Here is a 21,519-nt window from a genome sequence, read left to right on the forward strand (position 1 = left end):
TAGCATTACCAGGGGTATTATGTGACATTGGGCGAAGGCAGAAGACATAAAATTGCCCTCCGCCCCAGAATCTATGCAGAGCTCTACCGAGTGAGTGAATGAGCCTATTGTAATTGTCCCCTTAAAGGACAATTTGGAGGCAAATGTCGAGTATCTAGTGTACCTCCACCTACTACCACTAGACGCTAACGTTTCCTCGACGGCTGTGAACATCTGGTGGCAAGATGTCCTGACTGCTGGCAAACATGGCAGACCTTGAGTCCAGGAGTTCGAGATGTACAGAGCACTGGCTCACGAAACCACTACAAGATTTCCTATCACCAGAAATTTTTTCTGGCAGCGGGAGGCGAGATAGAGTCAGAACAGGAGTGTCCGTGGACAAGGTTGCTGTAGCCACACTATCAGCCTGAACAGCAACCGCAGTAACATCCACAGCTGAGGTTGTGCGCTCGAGAGCCGCCAACCTACCCTCCATTGTGCGCTCGAGAGCCGCCAACCTACCCTCCAGCTGCTGGATGTACCGCAAGGATTGCTGTTTATCCGCCATTTACTAGCCAGACACTGGCGCTAGCATTATGTTAGGGTTGGCAGATCGCACCGAGTATATATATATGTATTTTTAGGTGCGTTCGGAACCCGGGGTCCACCGTGCAGGAGAGGAACCTGCTGCTGGCAAATGGCAGCGCTATATGGCAGTATAAGCAAACTCTGTTAACTCCACAGAGTCACTAGGAACAAGATGCTGTGCCCTGTTAATCTCACAGAGGTGCACAGCTACCAACCAGAGCAAAATGTGGTCATGCAGTCAGAGAAAACAGACAAAAAACTCCTCACCGGGGGTGCCTGTATTCTAGCGGCTTATTTCAGCTAAGGACCTGAATACACTCATACCAACTCCTCACTGGAGGTGCCGGTATTCTAGGGGCTTATTTCAGCCCAACCATAACTGAATCCAGACATGGCCGCTCTGGCGCTGAGCTCACAGACATTGGTTTGATACTAGCGCATGGCCGTGCGGCCATGCGAACCTTTTATAGCTGCAGCAACATCAAGACCTTCCTAGAGGACCAATGGGAGCTGCTACAGTACCTGAGCAACTTCAGGACCTTCCTAGAGGACCAATGGGAGCTGCTGCAGTATCTGAGCATGTGACCCCCAACCTCCAATGAGAGGTCTTACTCTGGGCATGCTCAGAAGGGGAAAAGCAGGAATTAGTCCCAGAGATGTCTGCTGTTGTGAATTCCGTTCTCGAACTCCCTCCTGTGGTCATGAATGGTACTTCGGTGAGTTCTGTCTGTGGACTCCCTCTGGTGGCTGTGAGTGGAGCAGCTGGTTCTGAGATTCCTTCTTCAGCTGCCCTCGTTTGGGGCTAGGCTGATTCTCTATTTAACTCCACTCAGATCGTTGCTCCATGCCAGCTGTCGGTGTTCTAGTGCTGGTTCGGGTCTCTCCTGGATCTTTCTGAGGACCTGTCTGCTCCAGCACAGGCTGGGTTCCTGCTTGTTCATTTGTTTCATATGGTTTTTCTTGCTGAGTTCTAGTCCAGCTTGCTATCGTGAATTTACCTGGCTGGCTGGAGGCTCTGGGGGTGCAGAGTGGCACCACCGCATCGTGAGTCGGTGCGGGGGTATTTTTTGCACACTCTGCGTGGTTTTTGTAGCTTTTTGTGTTGACCGCGGAGATCCCTTTTCTATCCTCGGTCTGTTTAGTTAGACTGTCCTCTCTTTGCTAGATCCTGTTTCATCCTGTGTTTGTGATTTCCTCTTGTCTCGCGGTCAATGCTTGTGGGGGGCTGCTTTTACCTTTGGGGAGATTTCTCTGAGGCAAGTAAGGCTTTGTTTCCTTTCTTTGGGGGTTGTTGGCTCTTGGGCTGTGGAGAGGTGTCTAGGCAGAGTCGGGCACGCTCCACGGCTGTTTCTAGTTGTGTTGATAGGAGTAGGGTTTGCGGTCAGCAGAGTTCCAATTTCCCCAGAGCTCGTCCTGATTCCATGTTTAACTATCAGGTCATTCCTGGTGCACCTTACCACCAGGTCCATAACAGTCTGCTCGCCGCTGACCAGTACTGGCTACAAAGGCAGAGCTTGGAAGAACAGTAGTAACCAGTCGCCCAGTATCAGCCTGAGCCAGACGCTGTGACCAACGTCTCCGCTGAGCAGGCTCCACTGCGGCTGGAGAAGAATAGGAGACCGCAGCGGAGGTGGTTCGAGATTCCCCCTGTGCAGAGGTGGGAACTCGACACCTAACATTACCTTTGTGGGTTAAATATATAAAATTTAATAGCTCTGTTCCTCTTGCTATTTAAACCGCACTCCTGAAGCCATATGCTGTATAAACGATTGGTGGTGGCAGCTAGTACTCCTTTTTGTTATTGTGGAGTGGTCAGTGACCCTACCGGTATATATTCCATGTGTTGACATCGAAGGTGTATATACTATATGCTCACTGTGAGTTCCCCAATAACAAGCTTAAAAGTTAAAGCTGCTATTGCCTCGTCCATCACTCGTCAGCCAATTGCGTTACCCTGACAAATTGGCGGCAGCAGTGATATCTGTGTGATTTCTCCAGTGTCATCTGTGACAAACTGGTAATAGTGGTTGGGATCTGCATGACCTTCACCCCCTGGCTGTTATCTTTGACACCTTTGACCTGTGAACCTGGCCAAGTGACTTAACTAAGCACAAAAACATAGCAACTGGAGTGCTGAATAATGGCAGAAGGTACTTTGGTCTGATGAGTCAAAATGAAAAATATTTGAAGGCATCTTTTGTCAAAGGGTTGGAAAGTGGTATAACAATGAGTGTCTATAGGCAGCAGTGAAGAATGGTAGAGGGTCATTGCAATTTTGTGTTTACATTTCAGTAAATAGATTTGAGATTTGGTCAAGATTAATGCTGTCCTGAATGCGGAGAAATTCTGGCAGATACTTATCCATCATGCAACAACATCAAGCAGGCATCTGATTGGGTCCAAATTTATTATTAAAGTGAATCAGTCAGCAGGATTTTGCTAAGTAAACTACAGACATTGTCATGTTGCTGCTGTTATACTGATTAAAATGATAATTGGGTGATGAAATCCATCTTGTATTTCTTGTGTAATCAGGATTAGAAATTTTCAATAACAATATGCCCATTCTCCGGGTCAGGACTGTTGGTAGAGTCTTATCTTCCTACTCTAGGCCAGAGAAACTAAGGAAAAATCTGCCCACAGGCCGCCCCCAAGCACAAACAGTCTGTCTCGATGATGAGGAGCATATTTGTGCTTCGGGTGGCCTGTGGGCAAGTCTTTCCTTGGTTTCTATAGCTTAGAAGAGAAAGATAAGATTCTGCCTTCAGTCCCGCCTCGTAGCACAAGCATATCATTAACTGCAAATTTCTAACACTAATTTCACAAGAACTACAAGACGGATTTCTTCACCCCAAGCATCATTTTAATCAGTATAATAGCGGCAACATGGCACTGTGTGTACTTCGAAAAATCCTCCTGATAGGTTCACTTTAAGTAGGAAAACATTCACAAACATACAGCCAATGTCAATAAGACCTTTAGTGCAAGGAAGAAGTCTTACATTACATGGCCACCACAGAGACCTGATATCAACATCATCAAGTATGTCTGGGATCACATGAAGACACAGGAATATGCACAGGCCTACATCCACAGTAGATCTGCATACCGGTATATCTAAAAGAATTGATACTATAAAGCTGTTTTGAAGGCAAGGGGTGGTTAAACAATTATTGATTTGATTTAGATTTCTCTTTTGTTCATTCACTTTTGTGAATTGGTGAAAATAAATTAACACTTCTATTTTTTAAAGCATTCTTACTTTTCAGCCTTTTTTCCGCACCTGTCTGAAACAGTTCCTGGAGATGTAGTATAAGGACTGAGGATTGAGGATTTGTGATGAGCACATCGCATCTGCAGTGTCTAACAGAACTGCTGCAGACTGATGTTAAATCCTTTTTTTGACATTATGCAGAATCAGTCGTATGATCAAGTAGCATTGCCTTTCTTTATATTACTGCAGATAATATTATCCTTGCTTTTAAATATCATTTTTAAGATTGAAAATGGCAAAAACTGTATATTTAATTTTCTGTCTTTAGAATAGTCCAAGATGAATATTTCACTTCTAAAAATACTTAACACATTTCACTCAGAACCTTAATTTAAGTTTGGAGTGTAAAGCCATTAATCTTAATTTTCCCCCTTTTTTTTTCTCTTAAATGGAAAAGCTTAATAAAATTTTTCAAAATGCAATTTAAGGGTAGTTATTCCTTTTAGATTATTTTTTTCTGTTCTGTTGCTGTCATGTGTCTAGGTTTGAATCTTTGAGCCTGTGCTTTGTGGTCAGCAGATACACCTTTTCTCTGGGTTTTTAGGTTCTGTTATTCTTGCTTCAGTCTTTTTAGGGTAACAGATGGTTTCATTTACTCATTTCTCTGCCCTATCACCTTTCAGGTGTGGTTTATATACTTTCCTCTTGATGGTATTTAATGCTGGTGATAGTCTCATTTGGATGTCCAGCCATACTGATGTAGTTTAACCCCTTCCCGACATGTGACGGTATAGTACGTCACATGTCGGGACCCCCGCTTTGATGTGCGCTCCGGCGGTGAGCGGACATCAAAGTCGCGACATGTCAGCTGTTTTTTACAGCTGACATGTGCGCGCAATAGCGGCGGGTGAAATCGCGATCACCCGCCGCTATTAACTAGTTAAATGCCGCTGTCAAACGCAGACAGCGGCATTTAACTACCGCATCCGGCCGTGCGGCCGGATATGAGCGCATCGCCGACCCCCGTCACATCATCGGGGGTCGGCGATGAGTCAGGAAGGTAACCATAGAGGTCCTTGAGACCTCTATGGTTACTGATTGCCGGTGGCTGTGAGCGTCCCCCTGTGGTCGGCGCTCACAGCACACCTGCAAATCTGCTGTGTAACAGCGATCTTATGATCGCTGCTGCATAGCAGAGCCGATCGGGCTGTGCCTGCTTCTAGCCTCCCATGGAGGCTATAGAAGCATGGCAAAAGTAAAAAAAAAAAGTTTTTAAAAATGTGAAAAAAATAAAAAATATATAAAAGTTTAAATCACCCCCCTTTCGCCCCAATCAAAATAAATCAATAAAAAAAAACCCAACCTACACATATTTGGTATCGCCGCGTTCAGAATCGCCCGATCTATCAATAAAAAAAAAGCATTAACCTGATCGCTAAATGGCGTAATGAGAAAAAAATTCGAAACGCCAGATTTACGTTTTTTTGGTCGCCACGACATTGCATTAAAATGCAATAACGGGCGATCAAAAGAACGTATCTACACCAAAATGCTATCATTAAAAACGCCAGCTCAGCACGCAAAAAATAAGCCCTCACCTGACCCCAGATCATGAAAAATGGAGACGCTACGAGTATCGGAAAATGGCGCAATTTTGTTTTGTTTTGTTTTTTGCAAAGTTTGGAATTTGTTTTCACCACTTAGGTGAAAAATAACCTAGTCATGTTAGGTGTCTATGAACTCGTAGTGACCTGGAGAATCATAATGGCAGGTCAGTTTTAGCATTTAGTGAACCTAGCAAAATAGCCAAGTGAAAAACAAGTGTGGGATTGCACTTTTTTTGCAATTTCACTGCACTTGGAATTTTTTTCCCGTTTTCTAGTACACGACATGCTAAAACCAATGATGTCGTTCAAAAGTACAACTCGTCCCGCAAAAAATAAGCCCTCACATGGCCAAATTGACGGAAAAATAAAAAAGTTATGGCTCTGGGAAGGAGGGTAGCGAAAAACGAAAACGGAAAAACGGAAAAAGCTCCGGGGGTGAAGGGGTTAAGCCAGTTAGTGAAAGACCAGCTAGGGTTTATCTCTCTGCTGCTTATGATGTATAAACTCCGAGTTGCCATTCATCTAGTCTGTGGTTAGCGCTATCTCAGCTCATGCAGGAACCACTAGGGACTACAGGATCAGGATCTCTAGTCTGTACAGGAACCAGCAGGGTCTGCTGCAGTTTTTAGTCTATTATCTATTGTTCCCGAGTGAGTTGCTACACTGTAGCATCAGCATTTTCACATATTTTATAGTGACTTTGTGAAAAATACAGCATGGTATGCAAACCTCCAAACATGTTCTAGATGTCATTGCTCTTGAGCAGGGGTGGGGTAACTTTTTACCTGCCAGTGGCCATTTGGATATTTACACCATTCTTGGGGAGCCATACAAAATTATCAACTTGAAGTTTATCCTGCTAAATGTGGTCAAACATTTAATTAACTCACCCCTAATGTGCCGGCTGGAGCTGCTTCTCTTTACTGAGGCTGTGGTATTGATGATGTTGCTACTCATAACTGGAGCGCAGGCGACTCTTTCAATGAATTTTGAAAAGAACTCCCAGCAGTAAGTTCAGAATACAGATGTAGATTACATTACATGTCTTCACAAAATGGAAAATGTATCACTGCTCACGTTACATTTATATAACTCAAGCAGTGGGAGATCTGCAGTATACATCACGTACAGTAGAATACACTTAGACTGCTGTATATATTACATAGGAAATACTGGGACACTTGAATATATATCACATAGAAGACACTGAGACTGCTGTATATACATCACATACGAGACACTAGGGCTGGAGCATATGCATCATATAGGATACACTGGGATTGGGGCATATACATTACAGGAGACTCTGAGGCTGAGCATATAAATCACATAGGAGACACAGGGCTGGAGTATATAAATAACACAGTGTACACTGGGACTGGAGCATATACATCACATAGGATACACTGGGTTGGGGTATATATATTACAGGATACCTTGAGGCATATATATCGCAGGTGATGCTGGGTCTGCAGCATACACATCACAGGAGATGCTGAGGACATAAACATCAGAATAGATGCTAGGATCATATAGATCACAGGAGATGCTGGTGTAGTGACCCAATCGAGAGTGTGTCCTTCCCTTTAAGTAATCCTGCATTGTGAGAAGCTTCTGTACACTACAGCTCACTCTCTAACTGCCCCTCTACATTATTCCCTGCATTTGTCAGCTCTGATTCTCCATTTCTAGTCACCTCCATGTTAGATGCAATGTATTTCTCATTTGCTGTGTTCTGGCGTCATCTAATGGTGAAAGTGTACAATGACTCATAATTATTGTTGTTTTGTAAGGATCTGAGATGTGAATCCGGTGTCCTATTGGCCAGCTCCTAGTCACATGGCCAATAGGAGGAGCGGTTTCCCAGGCAAGTCTAGAATGTTCTTTAGTCTGAGGGATGCCCTTAGGGAGAGCAGAACACACGTGGAGGCTACTTTCACTACGAGATCTCCTGCAGGCCTAAGAGCCCGGGTTCCCTCTCTAACCTGTACAGACATCATTCTAAAGTCTTTCTGACTGGAATCACCTCAGTTTTACATTCGCCTATAAGTACTTGTGCACGTGCCATGACACACTGTGGAATTAGCCCCAAGTACAGGTCTGTAACCTCTAATTCCTGCGTCTACCTCCTTCTGTAAACTATCAAAAGACACTGTCGAGAGCTCTTAAAGCTCCAAACCCCAATCACATCTCAGCATCTAAGTGTGAACTGTAATTGCCGTGGACTATCCATGAGAGACTGTCCCTTTTTTGTTCCAAGTTATAATTCCCATTCCTGCTGAAGTAAAAGCAACTGTTATCCCCGAGACTGATGTGTATCATAATTCCTGTGGACATCGTGTGGGGGTGCATAGCAGGGAACGTTCGGCCTGGTCATTACACTGGGGCATATGCATCACAAGAGATTCTGGGGGCATATACATCACAGGAGATTCAGGGGGTATATACATCACAATAGATTCTGGGGGCATATACATCACAAGAGATGCTGAGAGAATATACATCACAGGAGACACTGGGACACATACATTGCAGAACATGCTGGGGCACATACTTAGCAGAAGACCCTGTGGTACATACATTGCAGGAGAAGCTGGGGCATCTATACAGCACAAGAGACTCTGGGGCATTTATACAGCACAGGAAGGGCTGAGTCACATACAGCACAGGAGAGGCTGGGGCATCTATACATCACAAAAGGGGCTGGGGCACATACATCGCAGGAGTCGCTGGGGCACATACATTACAGGAGATGATGGTGAATGATGTGTGTGCATGCTTGAACTGTCAGGTGCAATTAAAGTGCCGACGACCAACATCTTGCCGACGCAAACACTGCAGCCCCTGGAATCTGCCCGGGGCTGGAGAAAAGGGCATCTCCACTCTTGCTCTAGAGCAAAGACTGCAAAGTCCTTACTAAAAAGGTTGTCCCAGTGTTGGTTGCATTGAATGACAGGATTTGTAATCTAATGGAAAATACACAATTTTCTTGCAGATTTCAAAGATATTTTTCATCCTGCTTTATGGTAAGAAACCTCATTATTTATCACAAGTCTCTATCATTGCTTATTCAATACCCTTATTTATTCTGTGTGTTTATCAGCTACTGGCCCTGAATAAGACACGGGTGCTCAGATGCTTTATGAAAATTTTCTGAAAAATACTCTTTGATTAATGCAAACTCAACACTTCAACAAGTGCCGTCTATGTATATGAAAGGGAGATTTTATCCACAAAGATATATCTGAAAAAATAAATGTCGGTACAAATATCACACTGTGGAGGGCTTTTCCTGTTTAGCACTCCTGGACAGTCATTCTCGTCCTCATAAAATGGGATTCGAAATAAAAAGGTTTTAGTAGCAACAAAACTATTCCGACATGAATTTCCTAGAATTTATTAATTCAAAAAGCTAAACATGAAGCTTGTGGGCAACGATGCAAAATCCGTAACAGTTCCCTTCCACCTCTCAAGTGCAATTTATTACACTCTCATGCGTTGGATGAGCTTTTGGCTCCCATCAGGCTCCAGGGCCTGAATGTGACTGCCACATCTACACGCCCTACAATTAGTGGTTCATCAATATAACAATTGTCTCACTTTTGAGAAAGCTCTCCAAAAGAATTTGGAACATGGCTGCAGGTAGTTGTCTCTTTTCGATCAGTGATCAGACCTGGATTTATGGCTTTATCTCAAATATGTTTCTCCAAGATGAGTCCAGGTTTCAGTGAGCTCTTTCAACACTGACACTTTACTGTAGCTGCTTTGTGTTAAAGGATGCGCAATTCTTCACTACAGAGAAGGCGATCATAGTGATGTAGAATTCAGTTTACTATAGTTCCACTCCACACAATACTTGTCATTGCATGTGGTTTCTCGGGATTACATGGAGGTTTGCGGCCATAAAATGTTAATCAGGAATTGCTTCTTTCTTAAGAACCTGTTGATTCTTCTTGTAAATGAGGACTGGTTCTGCAATTTATTGATTATTGAGTAAACTAGTCATGGTCCTAGATATTTAACTTCACAAAAACAGCAATTACAGTTGAGCATGATCACTCTAAGAAGACAGAATTCTGAGAGACCAATTGGTGGCTTTCTACAACGGTGCCATGTTAAATGTCCCTCTGCAACTCATTTCAATTTTATGATTTGTCTGTAGAGATCATATGGCTGTAAATTGTATTTTATGGTCATGTTAAAGGGAACCTATCACCCCGTTTTTTAAAGATTAGATAAAAATAGTGTGAAATAGGGGCAGAGCTGGGCTTTACATTAGTGCTTTTTTGGTGACTTTATTCCCCCGTTAGGCTGCCGAAATACCTTTGTGAAGTGGCCGTTTTGTCCTGTCACTCAAGTTGGTCAGGTCGGATGGGCGTGGTTAAATAGCGGTTCCTCCCCCCTGCTTCTCGGCGTGTCTTTCGTAAACGCGATCTGTGAATGGCACAGATCGCGCTTTTTCTTAGCAGTTGCGCAGTGAATTCGCCTCCGGCGCCTGCGCATTATGTTTTTCCCAACTGTGGGCATAGCATATTTTATATCATTGCGCATGCGCGGGTCGTAACTTTAGCCTTGGTGCCCGGAAGTGATCATATGGGCATAGTGTTTATCTGGATGCCGGTAAAAAACGATAGATAGAACAGTAGGCAGGCGAGCGATTTTGGCACCAAACTTACGCTCGCAGTTCGGGCTGAGAAAAAATTACCGGCATCCAGATAAACACTATGCCCATATGATCACTTCCGGGGCACCAAGGCTAAAGTTACGACCCGCGCATGCGCAATGATATAAAATATGCTATGCCCACAGTTGGGAAAAACATAATGTGCAGGCGCCGGAGGCAAATTCACTGCGCAACTGCTAAGAAAAAGCGCGATCTGTGCCATTCACAGATCGCGTTTACGAAAGACACGCCGAGAAGCAGGGGGGAGGAACCGCTATTTAACCACGCCCATCCGACCTGACCAACTTGAGTGACAGGACAAAACGGCCACTTCACAAAGGTATTTCGGCAGCCTAACGGGGGAATAAAGTCACCAAAAAAGCACTAATGTAATGCCCAGCTCTGCCCCTATTTCACACTATTTTTATCTAATCTTTAAAAAACGGGGTGATAGGTTCCCTTTAAGGCCACGTTCACATGTTCCGGATTTGGTCAATATTTCACATCAGTATTTGTAACCCAAAAGCAGGACTGGGTGATATATACAGAAGTGGTGATGTGTTTCTATTATACTCTGACTATCCCACTCCTGACCCCCCCAAAAAAATTGACATATTGTCCCCCTATAAAATCTAATCAGCAAAGACTAGGCAAACAACTGTGGGCTGATATTAATAGCCTAGAAAGGGGCCATGGATATTGTCCCCCTCCCAGACTAAAATCATCAGTTATGATTTTGGCTTGCAAATACTGATGTAAAACACTGACCAAATACTGAACATGTGAACAAGGCCTAACACTGAATTTGGCTGGATTGGCCAAGCCCCTCGAAAAAAAAAAAAGATTATATTAGGCATCTTCATACTTTTGCTAATGGAGAATATATAAAAGACAAATATATGGGAAAAATTCAAAGTTCACATTAAAATTAACCTTTATTATCCTTATTGTCTTATTATAAAAGTTATGATATCTGTATTCCCGCAAAAATACATTTAGGCTTGGTAAAACTAGCTTTGGTATTGAACTGGGCTACTAAAAACGATGGAATAAGATATGGGAATCGCGGTGGCTCAGTGATTAGCACTGTAGTGGGTTTACATCTAACCAAAGACAACATGCAAGGAGAGGAGTTCTCCCAATGTTGCGCGGGTTTCCACTGGTATATCCAATTTCTTCCCACACTTCAAAGACATACTGATTGGAAATTTAGATTGTGAGCCCCAATGGGGACAGTGATGATGATGTCTGTAATGCGCTGTGAAAATTAATGGTGCTATGTAAGCAAGTAAAATAAATAAGTCCACACATTACACTTCTTCTGATTAATGGGCTACTGCAATTTGGGAGTACCATTACCTTGAAGTGTTGCACATGGTCTGCAACAATGTACCTGTGAAATTAACACTCATATGAATACCCCAAAAAATCCACATAAATGTGTTCACAGCCTCCCAAAGGTGCTGCACATCCAGACGAAAACAAAATATAGCCTAAGGTACTATACATGTCAAAGCAGCATCCATATAAATGCAAGGACCCAATCTTTCCCAGCAGACATTCGGCTATTTTCAGCTATTTTCATTATGTGAAATGAATCGAGATTTATTGGACCCAACCACTTTCTTCTATTGTTCCGTGGTCAAATTCTAATGTTTACATGCTGTCAGTGCTTTCAGTGGTGGACAGCAGTCACCATGGGCTCTATGCAGCCTCATACACAGCAAGTTGCAATGTACGCTATGTCCTAACACCTTTCTATCAAAGTCAGCATTAGCTTTTCAGCAATTTGTAGGACTCTCTGAGATCAGACCAAACAAGCTACAGTAGCTTCCACGACTTATTTGGGTCAATTAACTTTAGGCATCTATGTATCTATGTCTCTTTCTGCAGTTTTCGGTTTTCTTTACTTGAACCATTTTTATTAGCACTTTAGTCCAGGTACACCTCAAAGAGAAGGAAAAAATTCAGCTTCTGGCAATAATTATAAAAATAAAAAAACTTTTATTGGGACATGTTAAAATCTCACAAAATTCACAGCATAATGCGAGGAGCAGGAAACAACATGGCAAGGAGTTTCGAATGCTTCCAGCGTTCTTCCTCAGGGCCTTGAGGAAGAATGCTGACAGCATTCGAAACACATCGCCATGTTGTTTCCAGCTCCTTGCATAATGCTGTGAATTTTGGGGATTTTTATGTTCCAATAAGGGTACATTCCGACGGTCAGTAAACGCTGCAGGTTGGATGCTGTGTACCTTCGCAGAGTCCAACCCGCAGCATCCAGATGTTACAGCATACCACTATGCGTGCACCGACGCCATCAGACACCCGCGGAGATGGACATGCGGCGTGTCTTTCCAAACTGCAGCATGTCAATTTAACTTGTGGATAAGCGAGTCTCCGCAAGATAAATCTCACCTATAGAATGTATTGGACACATGCAGAATCAGTTGCATTCAAAAGCCAGCAGCGCTTTGGATGCGGCGGACATATGCTGCGTTCAAAGCGCTGCCAATTACTGACCATGACAATTATTGCCAGAAGCTGGATTTTTTTCCTTTTTTTATCTGCTACGTCACATTTTGTCAGAACATCATTCCATGCATGCTGGATTGTAGGATATAGTGAGCTGACAAACTTTTTCTTTTCCTATTTACACCTCATAACTCCTACAAATTTGGAGATGCTCTGTCCTGGTTATCTAGCCGTCACAATTTGACCTTTGTTATTCAGATCCTTACACATGCTCAATTTTTCTTCCTTGAACACATCAACTTCGAAATTGACTGTTTACTTGCTATTATGTCCCAACCTTGGTATGTGCTATTGTAGCACAATCAATATACAGTAGTTCACTTATTTTCACTGGTTTTAATTAGAGATGAGCAGACTGGTTGAAATTTGAATTTTTTGGCTTTGACAAATTTTCCTAATGAATTTGATTTGCGGCATATAAATTAACACAAAGCTCAATACTGGAAAGCTTCTAATTATTTCGAAAATACACATGAGGCAGAAGAGAGAGAGAACTCCACTGACCATAAGGGAGTAGACTGTACAGGAAAGAGAGAGTGAGAACTCCACTGACCATAAGGGCTTACACTGTCCAGGAAAGAGCGAGGACCCCGCTGACCATATGAGTTTGTTTTATTATTTATTGTTATTTATTATTATTGCGCCATTAATTCCATAGCACTTTACACGTGAAGAGGGCTATACGTAGCAAAAAACAAGTAGAATAATCTTGAACAAAATGAGTCACCAATTGGTACAGGAGGAGAGGGGTACCCTGTACATGTGGCACTTACACTCTACTGGATAGAGAGTGGACCGTGCTAACCATAATACCTTACACTCTACAGGATAGAAAGAGAGGGACAGGACCCCGATGACCATAACAGCTTACACTCTACAGAACAAGGCGAAAGGACCCAGCTTACCATAACAGCTTATGCTCTACAGGACAGAGACAGGATGCCGCTGACCATAAGAACTTACACTCTACAGAACTTAAGAGAGAGAACCTCCTGACCATAAGAGCTTACACTCTACAAGAGAGAATCTTATTTAGTGACTCTGGAATTGGCAAATGACTCTATATAACATCTTCTGAGGTTTAACAGAAAATTTGCCTCATTGGGTCAGAGCTGTTTTAGCAACATGAGGGGGACATGAACAGTATCTGGTAGGTGGTTTTATCATCATGCCTGACTGGTGAAAGTAGTCAGTTCAACTTTAGTGACCCTGTAATAATCATCAGTCAAGACTTTAGTGGACATGCCATGAATTTTACTATACAATGTAACTGACTATACATGGATACGGTTCGTTTATAACATATTTACATACAGATGTTTCAGTACTAAATTCTTTACTATACAATCAAATTATATCTAATGTTCACTGCAAAAATACATTTAGGCTTTGTAGAAGTAGCATTTGTATTCAATTGGGTTATTAAAGGGAACCTATCACCCTCCCCTGGCATTTTTCACTAAAAGAACCACCTTGTGCAGCATTAATGCTGCATTCTGTCAAGGTGGCTCTTTTATTTGGGGTCCCATCCAACGCTGAAATATTCGTTTTTATAATTTTCCTGCCATACCTGTAGTCTGCCCAGGGGCACGTCTTTCCCAACGCTTCCCAGCCATCACTCGGCCCCTCCGTGCGCCGGGCGCCACCTCCTCTGCCTGCATTAACATCCCCGGCACCTGCGCTGTAATTTTTTTTTCAGGCATACGCAGTTTGCGCTGCCCTTCGACTCACATCACATGATGGCAACTTACAGCGCAGGCGCCGGGGATGTTAATGAAGACAGAGGAGGCAGCGCCCGGCGCACAGAGGGGCTGAGCGATGGTTGGAAGGCGGTTGTGTCCGGAGGGAAAAGATGTGCCCCCTGGGCAGACTACAGGTATGGCGGGCAAATTATAAAAACAAATATTTCAGTGCTGCAAGGGACCCTCCCCCCCCAAAAAAAAGCCACCTTGACAGAATACAGCATTAGTGTTGCACAAGGTGGCTCTTTTAGTTAAAAACGCCAGGGGGGGTGACAGGTTCCCTTTAAGACCTGATTGAAAATCCCATAATCACTACTTTCCTCTTTTGGCCAAATCTAATATATAATTGCCTAGAATACTACTTCCTGCAATTTGTGCCAACTTCCGTGGCTTTGTCCGGAGCTAATGTCCGGAGCTATTGTCCGGAGCTATTGTCCGGAGCTATTGTCCGGAGCTAATGTCCGGAGCTAATGTCCAGAGATAAGTGACGTCACCAGTGTCCTACACCCAGGCAGAGCACAGTGGCCCCAGGCAGAGCACAGGGGCCCCAGGCAGAACATGGGGCCCCAGGCAGAGCACAGGGGCCCCAGGCAGAGCACAGGGGCCCCAGGCAGCATATGGGGCCCCAGGCAGAGCACAGGGGCCCCAGGCAGAGCACAGGGGCCCCAGGCAGCATATGGGGCCCCAGGCAGAGCACAGTGGCCCCAGGCAGAGCACACACCAAATCGGAGGCCGAGGGGCCCCGCCAACCAAATCGGAGGCCGAGGAGCCCCGCCCACCAAATCGAAGACCGAGCGGCCCCGCCCACCAAAGCGAAGGCCGAGGGGCCCGGCCCCGCCCACCAAAGCGGAGGCCGAGGGGCCCCGACCACCACATCGGAGGCCGAGGGGCCCCGCCCACCAAATCGGAGGCCGAGGGTCCCCGCCCACCAAATCGGAGGCCGAGGGTCCCCGCCCACCAAATCGGAGGCCGAGGGTCCCCGCCCACCAAATCGGAGGCCGAGGGTCCCCGCCCACCAAATCGGAGGCCGAGGGTCCCCGCCCACCAAATCGGAGGCCGAGGGTCCCCGCCCACCAAATCGGAGGCCGAGGGTCCCCGCCCACCAAATCGGAGGCCGAGGGTCCTCGCCCACCAAATCGGAGGCCGAGGGTCCCCGCCCACCAAATCGGAGGCCGGGGGTCCCCGCCCTCCAAATCGGAGGCTGAGGGGCCCCGCCCACCACATCGGAGGCCGAGGGTCCCCGCCCACCAAATCGGAGGCCGAGGGTCCACACCATCCAAATCGGAGGCCGAGGGGCCCCGCCCACCAAATCGGAGGCCCACGGGCCCCACCCACCAAAGCGGAGGCCGAGGGTCCCCGCCCACCAAATCGGAGGCCGAGGGTCCCCGCCCACCAAATCGGAGGCCGAGGGGCCCCACCAACCAAATCGGAGGCCGAGGAGCCCCGCGCACCAAATCGAAGGTCGAGGGGCCCCGCCCACGAAAGCGGAGGCCGAGGGTCCCCGCACACCAAATCGGAGGCAGAGGGACCCCGCCCACCAAATCGGAGGCCGAGGGGCCCCGCCCACCAAAGCGGAGGCCGAGGGTCCCCGACCACCAAATCGGAGGCCGAGGGTCCCCGCCCACCAAATCGGAGGCCGAGGGTCCCCGCCCACCAAATCGGAGGCTGAGGGTCCCCGCCCACCAAATCGGAGGCCGAAAGTCCCCGCCCACCAAATCGGAGGCCGAGGGGCCCCGCCAACCAAATCGGAGGCCGAGGGGCTTCGCCAACCAAATCGGAGGCCGAGGGTCCCCGCCCACCAAATCGGAGGCCGAGAGTCCCCGCCCACCAAATCGGAGGATAAGGGGCCTGGCCCCGCCCACCAAAGCAGAGGCCGAGGGGCCCCGCCCACCACATCGGAGGCCGAGGGTCCCCGCCCACCAAATCGGAGGCCGAGGGTCCCCGCCCACCAAATCGGAGGCCGAGGGTCCCCGCCCACCAAATCGGAGGCCGAGGGTCCCCGCCCACCAAATCGGAGGCCGAGGGGCCCCTCCAACCAAATCGGAGGCCGAGGGGCCCCGCCCACCAAATCAAAGGCCGAGCGGCCCCGCCCACCAAAGCGAAGGCCGAGGGGCCTGGCCCCGCCCACCAAAGCAGAGGCCGAGGGGCCCCGCCCACCACATCAGAGGCCGAGGGTCCCCGCCCACCAAATCGGAGGCCGAGGGTCCCCGCCCACCAAATCGGAGGCCGAGGGTCCCCGCCCACCAAATCGGAGGCCGAGGGTCCCCGCCCACCAAATCGGAGGCCGAGGGGCCCCTCCAACCAAATCGGAGGCCGAGGGGCCCCGCCCACCAAATCGGAGGCTGAGGGTCCCCGCCCACCAAATCGGAGGCCGAGGGGCCCCGCCCACCAAATCGGAGGCCGAGGGTCCCCGCCCACCAAATCGGAGGCCGAGAGTCCCCGCCCACCAAATCGGAGGATAAGGGGCCCCGCCAACCAAATTGGAGGCCGAGGGGCCCCGCCAAACAAATCGAAGGCCGAGCGGCCCCGCCCACCAAAGCGGAGGCCGAGGGGCCCGGCCCCGCCCACCAAAGCGGAGGCCATGGGGCCCCGACCACCACATCGGAGGCCGAGGGGCCCCGCCCACCAAATCGGAGGCCGAGGGGCCCCGCCCACCAAATCGGAGGCCGAGGGGCCCCGCCCACCAAATCGGAGGCCGAGGGTCCCCGCCCACCAAATCGGAGGCCGATAGGCCCCGCCCACCAAATCGGAGGCCGATGGGCCCCGCCCACCAAATCGGAGGCCGAGGGTCCCCGCCCACCAAATCGGAGGCCGAGGGTCCCCGCCCACGAAATCGGAGGCCGAGGGTCCACACCAACCAAATCGGAGGCCGAGGGGCCCCGCCCACCAAATCGAAGGCCGAAGGGCCCCGCCCACCAAAGCGGAGGCCGAGGGTCCCCGCACACCAAAGCGGAGGCCGAGGGTCCCCGACCACCAAATCGGAGGCCGAGGGTCCCTGCCCACCAAATCGGAGGCCGAGGGTCCCCGCCCACCAAATCGGAGGCCGAGAGTCCCCGCCCACCAAATCGGAAGCTGAGGGGCCCCGCCAACCAAATCGGAGGCCGAGGGGCCCCGCCAACCAAATCGGAGGCCGAGGAGCCCCGCCCACCAAATCGAAGGCCGAGCGGCCCCGCCCACCAAAGCGGAGGCCGAGGGGCCCTGCCCACCACATCGGAGGCCGAGGGGCCCCGCCCACCAAATCGGAGGCCGAGGGTCCCCACCCACCAAATCGGAGGCCGAGGGTCCCCGCCCACCAAATCGGAGGCCGAGGGTCCCCACCCACCAAATTGGAGGCCTAGGGTCCCCGCCCACCAAATTGGAGGCCGAGGGTCCCCGCCCACCAAATTGGAGGCCGAGGGTCCCCGCCCACCAAATTGGAGGCCGAGGGGCCCCACCAACCATCTAATATATAATTGCCTAGAATACTACTTCCTGCAATTTGTGCCAACTTCCGTGGCTTTGTTCGGAGCTAATGTCCGGAGCTAATGTCCGGAGATAATGTCCGGAGCTAATGTCCGGAGATAAGTGACGTCACCAGTGTCCTACACCCAGGCAGAGCACAGGGGCCCCAGGCAGCATATGGGGCCCCAGGCAGAGCACAGTGGCCCCAGGCAGAGCACAGGGGCCCCAGGCAGCATATGGGGCCCCAGGTAGAGCACAGTGGTCCCAGGCAGAGCACAGGGGCCCCAGGCAGCCTATGGGGCCCCAGGCAGAGCACAGTGGCCCCAGGCAGAGCACAGGGGCCCCAGGCAGCATATGGGGCCCCAGGCAGAGCACAGGGGCCCCAGGCAGAACACAGTGGCCCCAGGCAGAGCACAGGGGCCCCAGGCAGAACATGGGGCCCCAGGCAGAGCACAGGGGCCCCAGGCAGAGCACAGGGGCCCCAGGCAGCATATGGGGCCCCAGGCAGAGCACAGGGGCCTCAGGCAGAGCACAGGGGCCCCAGGCAGCATATGGGGCCCCAGGCAGAGCACAGGGGCCCCAGGCAGCATATGGGGCCCCAGGCAGAGCACAGTGGCCCCAGGCAGAGCACAGGGGCCCCAGGCAGAACATGGGGCCCCAGGCAGAGCACAGGGGCCCCAGGCAGCATATGGGGCCCCAGGCAGAGCACAGCGGCCCCAGGCAGCATATGGGGCCCCAGGCAGAGCACAGTGGCCCCAGGCAGCATATGGGGCCCCAGGCAAAGCACAGTGGCCCCAGGCAAAGCACAGGGGCCCCAGGCAGCATATGGGGCCCCAGGCAGAGCACAGTGGTCCCAGGCAGAGCACAGGGGCCCCAGGCAGCTTATGGGGCCCCAGGCAGAGCACAGTGGCCCCAGGCAGAGCACAGGGGCCCCAGGCAGAACATGGGGCCCCAGGCAGAGCACAAGGGCCCCAGGCAGAGCACAGGGGCCCCAGGCAGCATATGGGGCCCCAGGCAGAGCACAGGGGCCCCAGGCAGCATATGGGGCCCCAGGCAGAGCACAGTGGCCCCAGGCAGAGCACAGGGGCCCCAGGCAGCATATGGGGCCCCAGGCAGAGCACAGTGGTCCCAGGCAGAGCACAGGGGCCCCAGGCAGCCTATGGGGCCCCAGGCAGAGCACAGTGGCCCCAGGCAGAACATGGGGCCCCAGGCAGAGCACAGGGGCCCCAGGCAGAGCACAGGGGCCCCAGGCAGCATATGGGGCCCCAGGCAGAGCACAGTGGTCCCAGGTAGAGCACAGGGGCCCCAGGCAGCCTATGGGGCCCCAGGCAGAGCACAGGGGCCCCAGGCAGCATATGGGGCCCCAGGCAGAGCACAGGGGCCCTAGGCAGCATATGGGGCCCCAGGCAGAGCACAGTGGCCCCAGGCAGGGCACAGGGGCCCCAGGCAGAACATGGGGCCCCAGGCAGAGCACAGGGGCCCCAGGCAGAGCACAGGGGCCCCAGGCAGCATATGGGGCCCCAGGCAGAGCACAGGGGCCCCAGGCAGCATATGGGGTCCCAGGCAGAGCACAGCGATATTTTGGACCACTGTGCGGTGTTTCAGACCCCCTGTGTGATGTCTGGGGCCCTGTTCTTAAGTATATTAAAGATTAAAGTAACGTATATTAAAGTATATTATAGATCAAATTTGACACGTTTATGAGCACCATTGAGTGATATACTCAAGAATGACATAATTTTTCAACATTTTATGGTTTCAAACTGTAAACACTCAGAGTTTTTTTTACTTCAACCAGAAAACCTTAACGGTTCATAAAAAACTTGACTGTTCAGGATATGATAAAAGTCATAGTATTCTGAATCTTTAACTTATAAAGATACCTTTACATGGGGTGATTATTGGTTCCAGAGAGGCTTTCGGCCGATAATCGTACACATGGCTGGTGACAGGACAATACAATATAAACGTTCAAAGGTAAACACTGATAACATTAAAATCTAATATATAATTGCCTAGAATACTACTTCCGGCAATTTGTGCCAACTTCCGTGGCTTTGTCCGGAGATAATGTCCGGAGATAAGTGACGTCACCAGCGTCCTACACCCGCTCAGGGTGGACAAAGATATATGCCTTCGTGGTGCGCGGCACTTTTCTGATTGGTTGCCGCCTGCCGCAAGCGACCAATCAGAAATGTGCCGTACTGTCAAGAATTGTCAAGAGCTGGTGAGTGCAGCCATTTTTTGTTCTTTCTTACTATTATTTATTAATTGTATTATTCTTACATTTGAATAAATAAAGTATATATGGATTCTAGACTCCCGATTCTTTAGAATCGGGCTGCCATCTAGTAAATTAATAAAAATATATAAACACACGTATATGATCTTAGCAGCTTTTATTACTGAGTCAAGACTGCATGATCACTTTCTATATACCGCATATCATTTTATACATGTAATTTTGACCATCCCTTTATCCATGTTAGTTATGCTTTGGGGCTTACAATCAAAACCTTGCCGGTAATTTTATTTTGTTTTCTCATAATGAATATTAAGAAATAGACATAAAAAGTATTTTTCAGAAAATAAATCTGTGACATCTCTTTGAAAAAGACACACAATACAAATTTCCAACATATTTGGATTTTCTGCGATGCTGATGCGGCACTTGTGAGATGACAGCACTTTTGCCTTCTTAGCCTAACTTCAACTTTGTAGATGTTTTCTACTTTCTTATTAGAACTTCTTACATTCTTTGGTACTATATTGTAGTTCGATAACCCTTTGAACTTAGAAAAGACTTGTAATCCCATGCCAAACTGAACACCTTGATGTATATAGTAGGTTGCGTCAAATGACCACTTTGCTGCCTTTCCACAAACTTGTCTCTGCCATATATAAGCAAGATAACCTGTTAATGAATATCATGTCCTACTATACTTATCAAAAATGTTGTTAATAAATGGTGAACCCTCAAATGTTACATTACTCACTAACTTACAGATTGGGGTGTAACCAGTAAAACATGCTAAGGGTGAATAAAAACTGACCCAAGATCATCGTCACCATCAATATTGGGACATACTGATAGGGAATTTATATTGGGAGCCCCAATGGGGACAGCTTTGCCAATGTCAGCAAAGTGGGGTGGAATTATTGGCGCTATATAAGTGAGTAAAATAAATAGAAACCATTTTATACCAGGTAAAATGCTATATTTCTGGCCAATAGAACTTTTTAGGCACATTAGATATACATGTCAGTTGCATTTTTCACAGTATATTAACGGCACGTAGTGGATTTTCTTTATACCATAAGCCATGACATTGTGCCGGATTCTTTGAGCAGTATTTACTCAATCGATTTATAATGGGGTCTGTCGAGCTCTTTTTCAGTTGTTTTCACGGTAAAAATAAAAGTGCTTGCTTTGAAAAGTGATACAACTACCAAAGGAGGTTCTTAAAGTGAACTGAGATTAAGAAAAAATAATAGAAGAAAAATAGTTTATGTGAAGTTTTAATAGACAGTTGTTCTTGAGAATTTACACAAACTATAACTAAGTATAAAAAAAAAACTAAGTGAAAAAAAAAAACTAAATGAAGAAAGCACGAAAGATCATTTATAAATAGATGTCCTAAAATGAAACATTGGGAAAGTAGAAATCTAATCTCTCTCATTCGAATATTATCTCTCTCTAGAGGAATTACATTACAGCAAAACTTGCAACTGATGCTGGTAAAACAAATA

The 21,519-nt window shown here is 48.2% G+C and overlaps 1 protein-coding gene across 1 annotated transcript in view; it reads right to left on the minus strand.

Annotated features, from left to right (window-relative positions):
* The window catches only part of GPR50 (G protein-coupled receptor 50), a 309,342-nt gene that overhangs the window by 286,182 nt on the left and 1,641 nt on the right, over window positions 1-21,519 (minus strand). The window lies entirely within an intron of this gene.

This window comes from Ranitomeya variabilis, chromosome 2, assembly GCF_051348905.1.
Source record: "Ranitomeya variabilis isolate aRanVar5 chromosome 2, aRanVar5.hap1, whole genome shotgun sequence".
In the NCBI taxonomy this organism is placed as follows: Eukaryota; Metazoa; Chordata; class Amphibia; order Anura; family Dendrobatidae; genus Ranitomeya; species Ranitomeya variabilis.